This window comes from Herpailurus yagouaroundi, unplaced genomic scaffold (assembly GCF_014898765.1).
Source record: "Herpailurus yagouaroundi ecotype Mexico unplaced genomic scaffold, PumYag 67080, whole genome shotgun sequence".
Classification (NCBI taxonomy): Eukaryota; Metazoa; Chordata; class Mammalia; order Carnivora; family Felidae; genus Herpailurus; species Herpailurus yagouaroundi.
This window is the reverse complement of record NW_024419932.1, coordinates 108,644-123,899: the sequence shown is the minus strand read 5'-3', so window position 1 is coordinate 123,899 and position 15,256 is coordinate 108,644. Positions and strand designations below refer to the sequence as shown.

Sequence of the window (15,256 nt, the reverse complement as noted above, 5' to 3'; positions counted from 1 at the left end):
TAAGCCACCCCAGATGCCCCACTCAATCTATTTTTTTTTAATTTGTGTATAGTTGATATACAATGTAACATTAGTTTCAGGTATAGAACATAGTGATTCAAAATTGTATATATTATGCTGTACTGACCAGAAGTATAGCTACCATCTGTCACCACTACTTCCCTATCTTATAACTGGAAGTTTGTAATTTTATCCAGTTCCCCCTCCCCGTAGCCTCCATCCTTGGTAACCAAAAATCTGATCTCTTTTTCTGTAGGTTTTATTTTGTTTATTTGTTTAGATTCTGTATATAAATGAAATCATACAGTATTTGTCTTTTTCTGTCTTATTTAATTTAGGATAATGCCTTCAAGGTCCATCCATGTTATTGTTAGCTGATTTGTATTATAAGTACTCTGCACATGTATATTTTCCTTTCCTTTTACTATTTTAGTTGTACAAGGAAAATACTTCAAAGCTGTTTTAATCCACGTGTGTTGATTACCCTGGGCCCTGGTCTGAAGGAGCCTATGACTGAAGTTCTCCCTGAATCTAAGCGTTGAAGCATTTTCCCCTCTGGCTGCTGTGGGCTGAGTGCTGGGCAACCTCATGCAGCTTTTACCTTTCTCTCTCAGGTGGGTCTCTGCTTGGCTAACTGGGAGGTTAAACCCATAAGCCTGCTTTCAGTTAAAGGTCAAGGTACATTTCTTTGGAGAGAACAAAAAAAAGCATATTGTGAAAATACTTTTGTCTCATAACCTTCACTAAATCCTAGGAAGTAGAGAAATCATAGCACTACAGAATATAAGGTTTATTTGAGAGATATGCTTGTCCTTCCCCTAGGCATTTGTATGTCCCTGTAGCTGCTCAGTTAAGACTGTCATGTAGTAGATTCATAAATTAGTTCTGGAACCATCCTATTATCTAATTTCTTTGATTTAGGGATGTCCCCATTCTAACACTGAGCCCATTTCCTATAGGAAAGGCTGGGGATATTTAAGTTTTCTGATTACTTTTTTTAAGTTTCAAATCCAAGGCACTTTCATTGTAGATAAAAACAGAAAATACATGAAAACAAAATAAAACTCATTACAAATGTTTAAAAGTCTATTACTTATGGATAGGTACTAGCAGTTGAATAAATTTGTAATTTTCATAAATTTACCATGAAAATATAGCCATGTATATTTAATAGCAATGAAATGATATCCTACTGACAACTTTGTAAACTTTTTTACAACAAACATACTATGAAGGTCAATCCATGCCATTTAATATAAGCCCGTATAACAAAAATGGTAGTAGAAACACTAATGGTCTGGTATGATAATAATGATAAGAAAAGTTAATATTATTGCTGATTTCCCCATGCCCCACACTGTTGTAAGTGCTAAATCCATACCTACTCATTTCAACCTATGACGAGGAGCTGTTGTTGCTCAAATTTACACAGCAGGGAACTGAGGCACAGTGAAGTCAGGGCTAGAAAGTCACAAAATTAAGATTTCAACAGATTTTTTTGGGCTGCTAAGCACCTACATTTAGCCAGTGTCCACTTCTGCTTTTCATTTTATAAGACCCTCAAACTTACTGTTGACAGGGTACAGCAAAAGAAAACTAATTAAGGTCCTATGTTTTTTTTTTTTCTTCAGTTAACTAGGAAAACATTTAAAATATTGATCATTAGTGTGGCTTGGAATTTGGAAAATGGTATCGTCTTATACCGTGGAAAATCCTCCTCCAGTATCTTGTCTCCCTTCCTCGGACCGAGGGATATTCTGATTCTAAAGTGAATGGCTTACCTGTGGTTGGGGCAGAAAATACTTTTGTTTTTCAGCCGTTTCAATATTTTGTGTAATTGCAAGAGCAATGGATGTTTATTACAATTAAAAGTAGATGACATGGAAAGGGAAATCATAATACCTCAAAGTCCACTGCTTGAAGTAAAGCCCTTTTTTTTTTCAAAATTTTATCTAAATTCCAGTTAGTTAACATACAGCACAATACTGGTTTTAGGATTAGAATTCAGTAATTCATCACATACATATATCACCCATTGCTCATCATAACAAATGCCCTCCTAAGTGCCCATCACTCATCTAGCCCATACCCCACCTCACTCCCTCCATGAGCCCTCAGTTTGTTCTCTAACTTTAAGAATTTCTCATGGTTTGTTTCCCTTTCTCTTTTTTTCCCCTTCCCATGTTATCATCTGTTTCTTAAATTCCACATATGAGTGAATACAAAGTACACTTTAGCTCCATCCACATCATTGCAAATGGCAAGATTTCATGCTTTTTGATGGCTGAGTAATATTCCATTATATATATTTCTTTCATAAGTGTTTCTTTCATAACATTTCTTTCACAAGTGTTCTATAGTTTTCAGAGTACAGGTCTTTTACATCTTTGGTTATGTTTATTCCTAGATATCTTATTGTTTTTGATGCAATTGCAAATGGGAATGATTACTTGATTTCTTTGCTGCTTGGTTATTTTGTAATTGCAACAGATTTCTGCATATTGATTTTGAATTCTGTGACTTTGCTGAATTCATGTATTAGTGCTAGGAAATTTTTTGCTTGAGTCTTTTGGGTTTTCTATATAGAGTATTGTGTCATTTACAAATAGTGGAAGCTTAACTTCTTCCTTTCCAATTTGGACGCCTTTTATCTTTTTTTGTTGTCTGATTTTTGAGGCTAAGACTTCCACTGCTATGTCAAATAGTAATGGTGAGAGTGGACATCTTTGTCTTGTTCCTGACCATCGGGGAAAGGCTTTCTTTCCCAAAATTTATTCCACAGACTAATCATAAAAATAACAGAGTATGCTTGCACTCTTCAACACCATCAGGTCATGAAAACAATCTGGTACTTCCTCAAAATGTTCACCATAGAGTTACCATGTGACCCAGATATTCCACTCCTAGGTACACAGCCAGGAGAAATACCAACATATGTCAACATAAAAAGTTGTACATGAATGTACATAGCATCATTCATAAAGTCAAAAGTGGAAACAACTCAAATGTCCATCAGTTAATACATGGATAAATTGTCATATAATATAAATTGTCATATAATATTTGGCAATTAAAAGGAATGATGTAGGAGTGAATACATACCACAATATGGATGAACCTTGAAAATGTTAAGCCTAGTGAAAGAAGTCTAATATGTAAAAGACCACATGTTATATGGTTCCTTTTACATGAAGTGTCCAGAGAGAACCCATCAACATGCTGTACCCAAGCCATTCCGTTCTTTACATTCTGACTTGCTGAAAGCTCTTTCTGGTGGATTTGGGTAACAGCCCCACCCACTTTCCTGACCCATAATGTTCAAGCTGCAGTTCAGGTTTTTGTTCACTAGATGACACCAACTTACCAGCATCATCAAAGTTCTCTACTGAGAATGGTCTGCAAAGAGAAAAAAAAAAAAAAAAATCTCTGGAACACCCTGGCTTTGAACATATAAAGAATGGTTCTAATCCTGTCTGATGAAATTGATAGGTATAAAATAAGATTGTGAAAATATGTAGTCTTGTGTCTGCAGACGATAAAACACCAGGTGACACTAGCACACATTGGCAGTCTGGCCTGTGTGCAAGCTCAGTACAAGTCAGAACAGAAGGGCTGTGACTGACAGAGAATGAGCATCAGAATGAGGAGTGGGCAGCAGTGCCTTGTGTTATGGAAAAAGGATGACAAACCAAGTGGGAGAAGATCTGGGCAGCCTGCGCAACAATGGAGCAATGGAGGGTGAGCACCTTGTTCTCTAGTAGGGACCCTCTGTACAGTCCACACTGTACATCAGCAGATAGTGATGTGGAAGAGACAGATCAATGAACAAGTTGAAGTTTGGGGTCTGCAGTGAATGGATTTGCTTTAATATACATGTGAATTTTATAAGTAGAATTGAAATCATAGTAAACACAACCATCTCATATTTTTTACTGTATCTAAAATGTACTCATTTTAATTAATAAAAATAAATGTGATGTCTTTGGAAGTCATATCCAGGATGACAGCTCTGAGAGTGAGACCAGGGGGCTCCACAAAGGGGAGGGAGGATGGAGGTTGGGAGCTTGACTTCACGGGATCAGCCATATTTCTGGATTTTCACCTACCTGGAACACTCTGTCTGTATCCATTGCTTTTCTAGGATATAAAAAAAAAATAGATTTTCTGGAATATCCTTACCTGAGATTGGATATCCATATCCAGTCTGAGTAGAAAGGAAAGCCACAACTGTGAGAGTATATGGAGGTGATAGAGCTAGAGGGGATATAGAAACATACACACACAGAGAATAAATTCATTTTTTAGATTTATTTATTTATTTTGAGAGATAAAGCATGTGACTAGGGAAGAGGCAGAGAGAGAGGGAGAAAAAGAATCCCAAGCAGCTTCCATGCTCAGACCAACTCTGGACTCCACCTCACAACTGTGAGATCACGAACTGGGCCAATATCAAGAGTTGGATCCTTAATGAACTGAGCCACCCAGGCACCCTACAATTCAATTTTTTAAGAGGAAATTGAATGGTTTAATTTGTGGAGTCAACAGTTGTTTGTTCTTGATTACAGCATTCAACAGGTAAGTCACATTCACATCTTGGTACATAAGTGGTACCCTGCCACTTCCTTGAGACAGTTGATCCAGATAGAATTATTCCTGGCCAACACTTACCTATGTGTCTGCCAGAAATTTCCCTCTGTCCCTTGAATAGACATGTAAACTCTCTCTTATCAAAAATTCCTGGTAAATGTATTTTCTTCAATTCAATAGCCATATACAGTAGAGCACCACGGATTTGTCAATGGATTTGATATATTATGAACCCCAGGTCAAGATCTCACATTATTTAACCTTGTCTTTTATGATCCAAAGGGAAGTTTAGAATCCAGCAGGGTCTCAGTGTCACCAATTTTCACTGAAGAGTTATTAAGCCATGGAAAGGGTTTGCTAATTTTATGCTGGCTCTGGGTATTTACTTTGAACACAGTTTATTTGAATAAGGTTTTGAACATTTGCTCTGCATGTCATTTTGTAGGCTTAAAATAAAAAAAAACAGGAGTTTAAATTTGCTCATCTAGGGTTTACATTTTTGGTAATGAAAATGCATTATTTGAGTAAAGAAAGCTATAAAACCCTAACCAAAAATTAAAAGTAAAATACAGGGTATTGGATCCCAAGAAAACAAGAGTTTCCTCTGGCAGAAGTCAGGCTGACTGCACATAATAATTAGGTATAATTGACAATGCCTTTTCCACAGATTTTTTTTGCCAAGTTTGTATATTTTCAGTAGCTTAAGTTTTCCCCTTTTCTCTGATTTTCATTACTACCATCACTAGGAGGAAAATTTAAAACATCTCAAAAACAGCTATTTCCAAGTAACACTATTCCAAGTAACAGCTATTTCCCAACACACACTCCTTATATTTCCTCTGGTTTCAAATATGAAAGAGATCTCAGCTCAGACAAGAAGGATCTTTGCCATACAGCCACCAGCTCATGCATCCTCCTCTTTATTCTGAGAGGCTCCAGTTTACATGAAAATTACAAGGTAAAGTATTTCTCCAAGTTTCTAATATAACTAATCACTCCTTTTCTTCAAAAATAGAGGTCTATGATTCCTTTTTGAACATGCCTTCAAAGTGGAGGTCTTTGGTCATGAGCTCCTCTTCAACATTATCTAGTGCCTGCTGGTGATGTGCCAGTTCTATAGGTTCCTACTCTGTCTTGAAAGCTTTGTTGTTTTCTGTGGGCATGTTCTTGGTGGCTCTAGTTTTCTGCTGCTGAGTCATATGTGATTGGCCAGCAGCAGCATCTTGGCCCAAAATCAGAGTAAATGCTCTGAAGCCCAAATACATTGGGGAAATACCAGGATGCAGAACTAATCCAGAATGCATCTAATGAAAATAGCTTGATTCATTGCTGTAGTCTAGATTTAAAATGATGGGTCAGTGAAAAAGAGATCTTGCCTTATGATAGAGCCTGACAATATAATGCTGATCCATTAACCAATAAGAATCATAAGGAGGGCATTTGGTTCATTGTGTCTATGAGGATACTGGGATGAGTCCTTCATTTTACTTTTTTTTTAAATAATCCATTCTCATGTTGTTGAAGTAATATTTTCTGTATTGTTAATTGTAAAAAATATTGTGCCTATTATTTGATTGTAATGTTCTCTGAAAGCATGTTGAGGTTCTAACTCCAGGTACCTATGAATGGTGCTTTATTCAGAAATAGGGTCTTTGCAAACACAATCAAATTAAGATTAGGTCGTTAGAGTGGCTCCTAATCTATATAATTTATGTCATTATAAGAGGTGAAAATGCCACTGAAGGCAAGGACACTAAGGGAGAACATGTGATTGACAGAGGCAGAGACTAATGTTGCTGCAAGCAGTGAACACCAAGGACTGATGGTCACCACCAGAGGCCAGGAAGAACAAGGAGGATTCTTCCTAGTGCCTTAAGGTACAAGGCCCTACTGACACCTTGATTTCAGACTTTCAGAATCCAAAACTATGAGAAACTCAATTTCTGTTATGTAAAGCTACTAGTTTGTGTATTTTATTATAACAGTCCATGGAAACTAATATAGTACTTTAGTTTTGTTTCTTTCTCTTAGATTTGTTGCATTGGTGTGATTAACAATAAGGTGGTATCTTATGACGTGAGCAGCAGTAGCACGTGCTGGTTAGATGATTTTACACAGGAGCCACACTTTGTGTTCAAATATAAGCCTTGAAATGTCCTAACCCTGTCCTTGCTGTGCCTCAGTTTCCTAATATTGAAACTGTTCCTTCTCATAAGTTGTGGTGAGGATTAATGAGTAAGGATAGATTTAGCCCTCACATCAGTATTGAGCAGGGTGCTTGGGTGGCTCAGTACGTTAAGTGTCTGACTCTTGATTTTGGCTTGGGTCATGATCCTAGTTGCTCAGCATGGAGCCTCCTTGAGATTCTCTCTCTCTCTCTCTCTCTCTCTCTCTCTCTCTCTGCCTCCCTCTGCCCCTCTCCTCAGCTCTCTGTCTCTAAAAAAACAGTATTGGGCAACAATAAATATTAATCATGTTACTATTAATATCATGACAGAATGGACCATTAATTTTCAACTGCCATTTGTATTATGTGCATTTATATTATATGGCCTGCATTGACTTTCACAATATAATATTTATCATAAAAAGCAGCTTACAAAGCTGAAAGTAGATTTTATCATTTCTTTTCTTAAATATAGTTACATTTTCAAAGTAAAATTTCTGAAAAAAATATGCAAATGGAAACAGTGCTTATCCCTGAGTAAAAGACTTTTAAGGGTTTCCAATGATTTTTTTCCTTCCCTGTATTTTCCATTTCTCTTTACAACAAAAGTACATGGGTTTAGAAGTGAAAAAAGAACAAGAAAAAATAAATATCCTCCAGCATTCCTGTAGGATAGTGAGTCTGCATCAGCACCAGATGCAGAATATCCCTAAAGAAAAGGTATAAGGTAATAAGGTGGTTACAATATTAATGTTAGAATCTACTCATGACAACCCTACTTGGGTGGCTCAGGGTCAATACAGATACTCAGGGAAAGTGAAAGCAAGTCCCACAAATAAATATTACATTAAGAAAACCTCTGGTATCTCTACTTCCCAGGAATTAGTGAAGGTCATGAGAGGAAAACACTTTTCTCTTCTTTCCAAATAAAGCCCTTTGAACCGAAAGCAGTCTCATGGGTTTAACCTTCCAGTTAGCCAAACAGGGATCCCGCAAGGGAGGCAAAGAGGGAGACTGCAGGACACTGCCCAGAGCTTAGCCCCAGAGCTTCCAGAGGGCAGATGCTTCAACAGTGGGATTCAAGGGGAAATTCAGTCACAGGCTCCCTCAGCCCAGGGCCCAGGGCAACCAACACATGGGAATTAAAACAGGTTTGAAGCACCTTCCTTGTGCAACTAAAATAGTAAAAGGAAAGGAAAATATATATATATATATGTATATATATATATATATATATATATGCCCAGCACATACCATACAAAGAAGTTCAAGTTTAAAACCAGATGCATGCCTTACCCATCCTAGGGATTTGAGTGTTAGTCTGGACACTGGAAAATGAACTCCCTGTAATTACTGTCATCTTTCACCAGTTTGGCTCAGATTAGGTTCTGGAGGTATAGGTCCAGATGAATAACAGTGTGAATGAAAGCCAGAAAATTAGGCCTGGGGGAAAGGAAGATGTTTCATGTTCAGGATGTACCTGACAATAATTTATTATGACTGGAGCCTGGGAACTAACTGTAAGACATAACATAGCTGATTAATAACATGAATGAAAACAGTATCACATCTGCTGATTCTGTTAGTGCTCCTAAAGCATGTAAAGTGAGAAAATGGGCATGTCCATGTCAGAAGCTCTGAAAGAGAGTACACATGGCAAGGAGACATAAATGACAGATCATCTGTTGAGATGTGAATGTGGATATGTTTTCCTTATGTTTCTTCCTTCCTCCTTTCCAGTAGGTAGTCAGGTATCTCTGAAAAAAAAAAAAAACACAAATACGTATAAAACATAGTTTATGTCTTACATATACCTACATCTTTATCTCATGTTTATTAAATGTGAATTAGATGTCTGCTGTAAGTCACTGTCAGTCCAATTCTATATCTATATCCATATCTTCCCTGTCTTGATAGTGAGACTGGATAACTGGAAATTTCCATAGGCAGCACGGTGGATGTTAGTGCCCATCCCATGGTGTGCTGAGGTTTGACCTCAAATGGACTCCATTCCAAGCAAGTTTTATCAAAGCTTGACACTGTGTCTTGGAAACCCAGTATCTCAACAGGAAATAATTTGGTTGAGGAGGGAGGTAGTAACTGGGAAACTGGCATTGAGAGGCTACAGTCTTCTCCTATGGAGACTCACACCCAGATGGAGAGTGAAGGATGAGGTAACACTTGTGTGGTTTCAGTCCTAGACCTCTCATGAGTGCAAACACTTGTGTGGTTTCAGTCCTAGATCTTTCATGGGTGCAAACTAGAGGTTTTACTTTCTCTTTAGTCCATGGCCAGGTTGTGTGGTAGATTTCAGAAATGAGTTTGTGTCTGCCTTATCCCTAGGATGGTGGCCCCTCCCATTCAGCCCTCTGGGGGGAGGGTCCATCTGAGGTGACATGGAGTTTCCACTTCATTTAAGACCTTGTCTCCTAGTTGTGGGACCAGATCCACAGGAGGAAGAGGAGAGATAGAGTTCTCAAAGACTGGAGCATAAGACTGGAGCCCTGATATCAACATCTAAATCTCCTGACTTGGTGACACAGTTTTCATATGTCTCTCACAATATAACAAAGAGAAACTTAACATGTCTGACTTCCTATTGCTTCTATTTCCCTTGCTGCTGTGACCTATAGGTTAGAAATTTCTGCTTAGCCCTGCATGTAGGCATGTTAGTAATTGAAGGAATTTTGCTTGCAGCTAAGATTCACAAAAACCACTCTTTATTCAAAACCTACCTCACCCAAGGAGATAAGTAAGTAGCAAGAGTAGTCATCATCTCAATTCCTCAAGATTGTGGAATTATCTTAACTCGGGGGGAGTTGAAACCATGTTTCATAGGGTTAATGAGGCTGAAACTCGCAGAAAATTTAAAGCTTGTGTATCAGGGAACCATTTCTCTATAATCAGCTATTGTGTCTTCTTAGACTCCACTAACAAACGCATTAGCTGTGTCTACAGAAGCCTGGACTCAATGTCAACTGATATGGCTCCAGTCTAGGAACAAGCAGGACTGAATTCTTTACCAGAGATAAAAAGGCCAAGACACTATCAAGTTTATACTGGCTCTCAAAGCATGTCCACAGCTCCTTCATCTTGTCCTAAGATAACCTTCTGATGCCAGGGTCTGAATTTTGCCTCATTTTGATGTTAAGTCTCCATTAAGAAGTGAAAATTGGATATATGTTACATATATGTTTGCTTAATGCACATGCTCCATCTTTCCTCATGAATAGTCATTTTTCCTCATCCTTCCGATCAATATATATGTAATCTCAACTCCTGTGATTATAAAATACTGATTCTCATCCCTTTGGGGAGGCTGATTTGAGGCTTGTCTTCCCATCTCATTTGTCTGCCTCTCAAATAAACTCTTCCTTGCTGCATACCTGATGTCTCAGTGATTGGCTTTCCTGTGCTTTAGGTATACAGACATGGGTTTGGTTACAACATAGTCACCTCCACAATTGTTCCACTTATGCCTGACACACCAGTATAACTCACCTCTTTCTCCTGTCCACAGAAGTACACCGAGTGAAATTCCTCAATAAACCAGTAGTGAAGGAAATTTTTCCAGCTATAACTAACAACCCAGAAACAATCAGGGAGTGAAATAACAAAAACTCAATAAGCTGTGTAAACTGTAAAGATCTAGTTGGATTTTTAAAATGATTCATTATTATGGAAGCACCCCATCAAAGAAATAGAAAGGTGGTCTTAGGAGATACACAAACCCATCAAAGAAATGGGAAGGTGGTCTTAGGAGATACACAAAAGGGAAAGTTTTTATAGAAAGAAGTTTCAGCAGGAAAGAGTTACAGTTGGAATCTGAAAGGAGTCTACTAGAGAAACATGAGGTACTGATGTTTTAATGAAATCAAGGGGAATTTTCTAACAAAACTCCTTCTGGCTCAGGGAAGATCAGCCCTTTGTCCTATTCAGTCCTTCACCTGACTAGATGAGGCCCACTCACTTAATGGGAAGCTAACTGCCTTATTCAAATTCTACCCCTTAAATGTAAATATTATTCAAAACACTTTCAAAGAAATATCCAGAATAATGTTTGATCAAATATCTGGGCACTGTGGCTCCACCAAATTGATACATACAATCTATTATCACAATTATTAATTTGCCTAGATTTCCATATTAGATTTGAGATGTTATTAGCAATGTACTGAACCTAGGGAGTAAAATGTCCCCTAGAAAAAAACTACAGTTCATCAGAAAATCATTCACTAAAATAAAATAGTTTAGTGTTTTTCAACTTTATTTGTGTGGTTCAAATTGAATTATGGAGTTTCTTGGGGTTTCACCTTGATGAATCCTGGTTTCTTGGGTGGTAAAAAACAGGGAGAGATCATGTATGAGTGTGTGTGTGTGTGTGTGTGTGTGTGTGTGTGTGTGTGTGTGTGTATTTTTGAAGCTGTGAGGAATATTTATTGTGAGGAATGTGTGAGACGAATTACTGTGGGCTATGTCAATCTTCCTCAGTTCCTAGCACATGTTAGGAGTCAAGTCAGGTTTGTTGCTGTTTGTTTTTTCCTAGTTCTCTTTGGCCAGCTTGGTTACCATGGTGATCCAGTAACTGCTGTTGGGTTTTGTACAGACTGAAATGCATTTATGATTTTTGCTTAAAGCACTCATCACTATGATATTTGTTAACTGTCACTTTTATAATGTTGTAATTCCTTGTAGATGTAGAAATTGACATTCAAAATTTAGATAGAGCTTTTCCCTTTTCCCCTATCATTGACCTATTTAGTCATGTATTTATTTTATTAGTATGAATCATATTTTTGTATTTTACTCAAATAGTTACCCTTTGACATTATAATTATGTATTTTGATTGTCACACTGTCACAGAATTGGGCAGTGTTAGCCCGTTCAAATTGGCTTCTGTGTCCACTTGCTGCCTCCTGTGAATTCTCTGAACATGAGCTTTGCTGTGTGAGTCTGATTATCTCCCAATCTGTAGAAAGAAAGTACACTAAAACCTTGGATTGCTAGTAACTTGTTCTGTGAGTGTTCCACAAGATGTGCAAACATTTCTAATAAATTTTAACTTGATAAATGAGTGATGTCTTGCAATATGAGTAGTATGTGAAGCCAAATGTCACATGATCACAACTGAGCCAATGGTTCTCTCTCTCTCTTTCTCTCTCTGTCTGCAGGATTGTGGGTGATCGTCTCCCATGCTCGGATGCTCAGGCTCAGGCCGCGGTGTTTGGCAGAAATCAGTGAGTTTTCAGAATGTTGGAAGGTGCCCACAACTGGTACTAGTGTATTTTTTGTCACTTCAAAGCACCCATGGACAGTCCTTTTCTTTTCCACACAAGAGTAAGCTTAGGAATGCTTTGCTTCATTCTAGGTTAGGCTGCCTGTATGTATAGACCTTTACCTCTGCTGCCTTATTGCCAGTTACATTAAATCCAGTATATGACAAGAGTTTATCAATACTGTACTGTAGTCAACATCTGTATGAGTGTATACAATGGCCCCCATGAATAAAAAGATTCTATTGAGCCAAGAGATAGCAGTGATTTCATTAGTGATAGTGAAAATTGTACTACACAATGACCCTCCTCTCGTCTCCCTCACACCAGCCACGAAGGTTTTCAAAGGTAAGTGCAGGTTAATTTGTTTATTTTTCTTTATATTTTGTATTTTCTTAATTATTTTGTATTATGTTACAGTCTTGTAATAATTTTTATGTGAATATTTTTGGGTTTTGTAATGAATTATCAGAGTTTCCATTATTTCTTATGGGGGAATTCACTTTGATATACAAATGCTTTGGATTATAAACATGTTTCCAGAACAAATTATGCTCACAAACCAAGGTTTTACTATAATGTTTTTAGGGATGCCTGGGTGGCTCAGTTGGTTAAGTGTCCAACTCTTGATTATGGTTCAGGTCATGATCTCATGGTTTGTGGGTTTGAGCCCCGCATTGGGCTCTGTACTGACAGTGTAGAGCCTACTTGGGATTCTTTCTCTTTCTCCCTCTCACTGTCCCTCTCCTGCTTGTGCTCTCTCTCTCTGTCACTCAAAACAAATAAAACATGTTAAAAAAACAAATAAACTTTATTTTTAAATTAATTTTTATTGTTTATTTTTTAAATTTTTGAAGTTTTATTTATTTTTGAGAGAGAGAGAGAGAGAGAGAGAGAGAAAAAGCGAGCAGGCAAGCAGGTGAGGGGCAGAAAGGAGGGAGACACAGATCCCCAAGCAGGCTCCAGGCTCTTAGCTGTCAGCATAGAACCTGACGCCGGGCTTGAACTCACAAACTGCGATATTATGACCTGAACTGAAGTCAAACACTCAACTGACTGAGCCACCCAGAAGCCCCTAAAATAAGAAAGTAATATTTCACCTCAGAGCAATCCTCTGAGGATTTAAAGACAAAAAGTTTATCAATGCTTATTTCATTCTGTTGAAGTGATGCTTTGGGTATGAACATCATAATATGACTACTAGAAAGAATACTTGGACAGAGAGCAGCAAGCAGGAGTGGGCCAACATTTCCATGATGTGAGAGCTTCAGGGTCACTGCTGTGTGAGGGAGGGGTCTAGGGGATGGAGCTGGGGAAGAGGCACGGCATCATTTCAAAGCTTCCAGTGACCTGAGTAGGGACTGGCAACCACATCCTGTCCCATTTCCCTTGCCTTTCATGTGCTCTCTCTTTCTCTCCCTTTCCTCTCTATTCCATGTGCTATCTGATCCCCTGACTGTCCCTTCTAGTTGAACATCAAAGCAGTGTGTGGACTCTGACCCCAGAAAGAAGAGTTGAAAGAGAAAAACCAAATATGATGTTCAGTGTGCTTGACAATTTCCTGGAGCAAGAGTGAAGAGAACAGGATCCCATCACTGAGACATTTTAGGTAAGTCACTGCCCTTCCTGCAGTGTCTTCTGTACAAAGGTAACAATATTCAGTGTTCCCAGCCATCCAGGAGTATTATTAAGTGTGAACCCATGTAGGAAAGGAATATGTGGTCATAGTTGTAAGGGAAAAACTGGTGCCCTTTTGAGTAATTCTATTAACAGAGACATCCCACATATCACAGAACTCAGCATTAAACTAATGATACACAAACGTCAGATGTTTATGTCAGGAGTTTTCCAAGTATTGTCCATCAAAATTGGAACAGGTGATTGTTAAAAGAGCAGGTAAATAGGTCCACCCTAGGTCTGTTGTACCCAAACGAGTAAGGTGGGTTGGGAGGTGTCTAAATTTTAAATAGCTTCTTTTGTATATTGTGGTATTTATCCAAGTTAGAAAGTCACTACTGTGAATTGCAACAAGGTGTTCTTAAAATTTTGAATCCTTTCATGTCTTATTTTATTATAGATTTGTCCTGCAACAGAGCTTTTTGTATCTGTGTCTGCTCCCAGTGTATTAAAAGGGAACAGTTTTTTTTTATCTTCAGTCATTCTTATTCAATGTTTCATGTGAGGGAGGCTACAGTAGTTTCCTAAGGGTACCATAACAAAGTACCACAAACTGGATGGCTTAAATTATAGAAATTTATAGTTTCATACTTCTGGGGGCTAAAGCCTGTAATGAAGGTATTCCCAGAGCCAGGTTCTCTCAACGTCCTTTTGGGGACTCTACCCATGCCTCTTTATATCTTTTCGTGGTTTGTTGGCAAACTGCATATTTTGGCTTGCAGTTGTATGACTCCAAACTCTGCTTTCATGGTATTATCCCTGTTCTGTCTTCATATGGCTGTCTTCTTATAAAGATTCTGATCACATTGATTGATTTGGGGACAGACTATATTCTAGTATGATCTCATCTCAACTAATTATATCTACAACAACCATACTTCAAATATGGTTACATTGAGGTACTGAGTGTTAAGATTTCAACATATCTTTTTTTGTGGTGACACACCTCAACCCCATATCAGGCACTGCTGTGAATGCAACACACCAAACAAGATGAATGAGTGTCCCTAGTGCTTTGTATGTAGCTTGAAAAAACTGGTAATAAGCAAGAAAGGAAATGAATAAGCACGACAATTTCATATTGGAATTAACGGTTTCAAAAAGAGAATGTTTCAAAAACATTTTTTTTGGAATAGAAAATGAAAAAAAAGTTAGAGAGGGAGGGAGGCAAACCATAAGAGACTCTTAAAAACTGAGAATAAACTGAGGGCTGATGGGGGGTGGGAGGGAGGGGAGGATGGGTGATGGGTATTGAGGAGGACACCTGTTGGGATGAGCACTGGGTGTTGCATGGAAACCAATTTGGCAATAAATTTCATATTAAGAAAGAAAAGAAAGAAAGAAAGAAAGAAAGAAAGAAAGAAAGAAAGAAAGAAATCTATGGAAGAGTTTAGAGGAAGTGGCATTTTTGACATTAGAAGCTGTAGTGAGGGATTACGTGATGGATGGGGTGGAATAGTATTATCTCTTGTAAATTCAGGATGCTTCTTCATGAGGCAAAATTGTTCTAAATTTAAAAATTAAAGAGTCTTTTTATGACTGTTGAATATG

The 15,256-nt window shown here is 37.9% G+C and overlaps 1 long non-coding RNA gene across 3 annotated transcripts in view; it reads left to right on the top strand.

The window, feature by feature from the left end:
* LOC121024754 (uncharacterized) overlaps window positions 1–15,256 on the top strand; it is a 75,209-nt gene that overhangs the window by 37,467 nt on the left and 22,486 nt on the right. For all 3 annotated transcript variants that reach the window (XR_005787805.1, XR_005787806.1, XR_005787807.1), the window contains exons 4-5: window positions 434–614; window positions 13,498–13,637. This is a non-coding gene — a long non-coding RNA (uncharacterized LOC121024754). The remainder of the gene's footprint in view (window positions 1–433; window positions 615–13,497; window positions 13,638–15,256) is intronic.